Source organism: Palaemon carinicauda, chromosome 26, assembly GCF_036898095.1.
Source record: "Palaemon carinicauda isolate YSFRI2023 chromosome 26, ASM3689809v2, whole genome shotgun sequence".
In the NCBI taxonomy this organism is placed as follows: domain Eukaryota; kingdom Metazoa; phylum Arthropoda; class Malacostraca; order Decapoda; family Palaemonidae; genus Palaemon; species Palaemon carinicauda.
The window spans coordinates 95,619,609-95,624,984 of record NC_090750.1 but is presented as its reverse complement, the minus strand read 5'-3'; positions in this window follow the sequence as shown (position 1 = coordinate 95,624,984).

Sequence of the window (5,376 nt, the reverse complement as noted above, 5' to 3'; positions counted from 1 at the left end):
ACAGTTTGGCAAACAGCAAAAATTAATTCAGCATACCCAAAAGCTTTGGACTTCTCCTTCTGATGGCGTCAGCTTAGAAGATACAGTTTGGCAAACAGCAAAAATTAATTTAGCATACCCAAAAGATTTGGACTTCTCCTTCTGATGGCGTCAGCTAAGAAGATACAGTTTGGCAAACAGCAAAAATTAATTTAGCATACCCAAAAGCTTTGGACTTCTCCTTCTGATGGCGTCAGCTTAGAAGATTCAGTTTGGCAAACAGCAAAAATTAATTCAGCATACCCAAAAGCTTTGGTCTTCTCCTTCTGATGGCGTCAGCTTAGAAGATACGGTTTGGCAAACAGCAAAAATTAATTTAGCATACCCAAAAGCTTTGGTCTTCTCCTTCTGATGGCGTCATCTTAGAAGATACGGTTTGGCAAACAGCAAAAATTAATTCAGCATACCCAAAAGATTTGGACTTCTCCTTCTGATGGCGTCAACTTAGAAGTTACGGTTTGGCAAACAGCAAAAATTAATTCAGCATACCCAAAAGCTTTGGACTTCTCCTTCTGATGGCGTCAGCTTAGAAGATACGGTTTGGCAAACAGCAAAAATTAATTCAGCATACCCAAAAGATTTGGACTTCTCCTTCTGATGGCGTCATCTTAGAAGATACGGTTTGGCAAACAGCAAAAATTAATTCAGCACACCCAAAAGCTTTGGACTTCTCCTTCTGATGGCGTCAGCTTAGAAGATACGGTTTGGCAAACAGCAAAAATTAATTCAGCATACCCAAAAGCTTTGGACTTCTCCTTCTGATGGCGTCAGCTTAGAAGATACGGTTTGGCAAACAGCAAAAATTAATTCAGCATAACCAAAAGCTTTGGACTTCTCCTTCTGATGGCGTCAGCTTAGAAGATACAGTTTGGCAAACAGCAAAAATTAATTCAGCATAAAAAGATACAGTTTGGCAAACAGCAAAAATTAATTCAGCATAAAAAGATACAGTTTGGCAAACAGCAAAAATTAATTCAGCATAAAAAGATACAGTTTGGCAAACAGCAAAAATTAATTCAGCATACCCAAAAGCTTTGGACTTCTCCTTCTGATGGCGTCAGCTTAGAAGATACAGTTTTGCAAACAGCAAAAATTAATTCAGCATACCCAAAAGCTTTGGACTTCTCCTTCTGATGGCGTCAGCTTAGAAGATACGGTTTGGCAAACAGCAAAAATTAATTCAGCATAACCAAAAGCTTTGGACTTCTCCTTCTGATGGCGTCAGCTTAGAAGATACGGTTTGGCAAACAGCAAAAATTAATTCAGCATAACCAAAAGCTTTGGACCTCTCCTTCTGATGGCGTCATCTTAGAAGATACAGTTTGGCAAACAGCAAAAATTAATTCAGCATACCCAAAAGCTTTGGACTTCTCCTTCTGATGGCGTCATCTTAGAAGATACAGTTTGGCAAACAGCAAAAATTAATTCAGCATAACCAAAAGCTTTGGACTTCTCCTTCTGATGGCACTTCTCCTTCTGATGGCGTCAGCTTAGAAGATACAGTTTGGCAAACAGCAAAAATTAATTCAGCATACCCAAAAGCTTTGGACTTCTCCTTCTGATGGCGTCAGCTTAGAAGATACAGTTTGGCAAACAGCAAAAATTAATTTAGCATACCCAAAAGATTTGGACTTCTCCTTCTGATGGCGTCATCTTAGAAGATACAGTTTGGCAAACAGCAAAAATTAATTTAGCATACCCAAAAGCTTTGGACTTCTCCTTTTGATGGCGTCAGCTTAGAAGATACAGTTTGGCAAACAGCAAAAATTAATTCAGCATACCCAAAAGCTTTGGACTTCTCCTTCTGATGGCGACAGCTTAGAAGATACGGTTTGGCAAACAGCAAAAATTAATTCAGCATACCCAAAAGCTTTGGACTTCTCCTTCTGATGGCGTCAGCTTAGAAGATACGGTTTGGCAAACAGCAAAAATTAATTCAGCATACCCAAAAGCTTTGGACTTCTCCTTCTGATGGCGTCAGCTTAGAAGATACGGTTTGGCAAACAGCAAAAATTAATTCAGCATAACCAAAAGCTTTGGACTTCTCCTTCTGATGGCGTCAGCTTAGAAGATACAGTTTGGCAAACAGCAAAAATTAATTCAGCATAACAAAAACATTTGGACTTCTCCTTCTGATGGCGTCAGCTTAGAAGATACAGTTTGGCAAACAGCAAAAATTAATTCAGCATACCCAAAAGCTTTGGACTTCTCCTTCTGATGGCGTAATCCTAGAAGATACGGTTTGGCAAACAGTAAAAATTAATTCAGCATACCCAAAAGATTTGGACTTCTCCTTCTGATGGCGTCAGCTTAGAAGATACGGTTTGGCAAACAGCAAAAATTAATTCAGCATACCCAAAAGCTTTGGACTTCTCCTTCTGATGGCGTCAGCTTAGAAGATACGGTTTGGCTAACAGCAAAAATTAATTCAGCATACCCAAAAGCTTTGGACTTCTCCTTCTGATGGCGTCAGCTTAGAAGATACGGTTTGGCAAACAGCAAAAATTAATTCAGCATAACCAAAAGATTTGGACTTCTCCTTCTGATGGCGTCAGCTTAGAAGATACAGTTTGGCAAACAGCAAAAATTAATTCAGCATACCCAAAAGATTTGGACTTCTCCTTCTGATGGCGTCAGCTTAGAAGATACGGTTTGGCAAACAGCAAAAATTAATTCAGCATACCCAAAAGCTTTGGACTTCTCCTTCTGATGGCGGCATCTTAGAAGATACGGTTTGGCAAACAGCAAAAATTAATTCAGCATACCCAAAAGCTTTGGACTTCTCCTTCTGATGGCGTAATCTTAGAAGATACGGTTTGGCAAACAGCAAAAATTAATTCAGCATAACCAAAAGCTTTGGACTTCTCCTTCTGATGGCGTCATCTTAGAAGATGCAGTTTGGCAAACAGCAAAAATTAATTCAGCATAACCAAAAGCTTTGGACTTCTCCTTCTGATGGCGTCAGCTAAGAAGATACAGTTTGGCAAACAGCAAAAATTAATTCAGCATAAAAAGATACAGTTTGGCAAACAGCAAAAATTAATTCAGCATAAAAAGATACAGTTTGGCAAACAGCAAAAATTAATTCAGCATAAAAAGATACAGTTTGGCAAACAGCAAAATTTAATTCAGCATACCCAAAAGCTTTGGACTTCTCCTTCTGATGGCGTCAGCTTAGAAGATACGGTTTGGCAAACAGCAAAAATTAATTCAGCATACCCAAAAGCTTTGGACTTCTCCTTCTGATGGCGTCAGCTTAGAAGATACGGTTTGGCAAACAGCAAAAATTAATTCAACATAACCAAAAGCTTTGGACTTCTCCTTCTGATGGCGTCATCTTAGAAGATACAGTTTGGCAAACAGCAAAAATTAATTCAGCATACCCAAAAGCTTTGGATTTCTCCTTCTGATGGCGTCAGCTTAGAAGATACAGTTTGGCAAACAGCAAAAATTAATTCAGCATAAAAAGATACAGTTTGGCAAACAGCAAAAATTAATTCAGCATACCCAAAAGCTTTGGACTTCTCCTTCTGATGGCGTCAGCTTAGAAGATACAGTTTGGCAAACAGCAAAAATTAATTCAGCATACCCAAAAGCTTTGGACTTCTCCTTCTGATGGCGTCAGCTTAGAAGATACAGTTTGGCAAACAGCAAAAATTAATTCAGCATAAAAAGATACAGTTTGGCAAACAGCAAAAATTAATTCAGCATCAAAAGATACAGTTTGGCAAACAGCAAAAATTAATTCAGCATAAAAAGATACAGTTTGGCAAACAGCAAAAATTAATTCAGCATACCCAAAAGCTTTGGACTTCTCCTTCTGATGGCGTCAGCTTAGAAGATACAGTTTGGCAAACAGCAAAAATTAATTCAGCATACCCAAAAGCTTTGGACTTCTCCTTCTGATGGCGTCAGCTTAGAAGATACAGTTTGGCAAACAGCAAAAATTAATTCAGCATACCCAAAAGCTTTGGACTTCTCCTTCTGATGGCGTCAGCTTAGAAGATACAGTTTGGCAAACAGCAAACATTAATTCAGCATACCTAAAAGCTTTGGACTTCTCCTTCTGATGGCGTCAGCTTAGAAGATACAGTTTGGCAAACAGCAAAAATTAATTCAGCATACCCAAAAGCTTTGGACTTCTCCTTCTGATGGCGTCAGCTTAGAAGATACAGTTTGGCAAACAGCAAAAATTAATTTAGCATACCCAAAAGCTTTGGACTTCTCCTTCTGATGGCGTCAGCTTAGAAGATACAGTTTGGCAAACAGCAAAAATTAATTCAGCATAAAAAGATACAGTTTGGCAAACAGCAAAAATTAATTTAGCATACCCAAAAGCTTTGGTCTTCTCCTTCTGATGGCGTCAGCTTAGAAGATACGGTTTGGCAAACAACAAAAATTGATTCAGCATACCCAAACCTTTAGAGAAATGTTTGCCAAATTTTACTTGAAAGTGCCTGTGGTTGCCCAAATATCAGGGCATTGAACTAGTTTATAAGGATTTAGAATATTTTCTTATCTCTTCCAATAGTCAATTCACTTACAGATATCGATACTTTTGAAATATGGGCTAAATTTCAATTCACTTCAATTCAGAAAGCCTCCCCCTTTTCTGCCAAATTCTGTGCCTTTCTTATTCACGCCTTGATAACAAAAAGACACAAGAATGCGCCTCCTATTGGCCTTAAATCTCATTAAGGCTACACAGCACAAGAAATGAATAATCAACTTACAAACTACTCGAATCGCTTACACAGACAGCCAATGAAAGCATAAAACCCTTGGCCGAGGAAAGGTAATGACTGTTACGTAACACTCAGGAACATTTCCTTTCGTTTGCTCGACATGAAACGGCCGAGCTCTCTTGACCTGTCGAACCTAAAAAAAAAAACGTACTCGCCTTAAATCATCTTTGTTACCTAGTGCACGACAATTCTCGTTTACCTCAGTGAAATCTCTCTCTCTCTCTCTCTCTCTCTCTCTCTCTCTCTCTCTCTCATCTAACTTTTCCTTTGTGCTCACAAGGAAAAAGATTATGACGCAAAATTTACCCGACGTGACTTGTGCCCAGTGTCTGGTGTTGCAAAAGGACGCCAAGAAATTCTTGAAAAGACTTCACTATAGAAAAAAAAATATATATATATATCATTAATTATGGAGGGAATTTCAAACTATTCCTTCTTTCTTTCCTTTGCGTTTACCTCTCTTCGTTTGTGCCTGGGCTATAAAAAATACATTGGGTTGTTCATTAGTTTCCGAGAAAATATAATGCTTTAGAATTCTCTTATCGATGCACTACCACATTTACACATATTTTCATTTTTTTCAATCACGCAC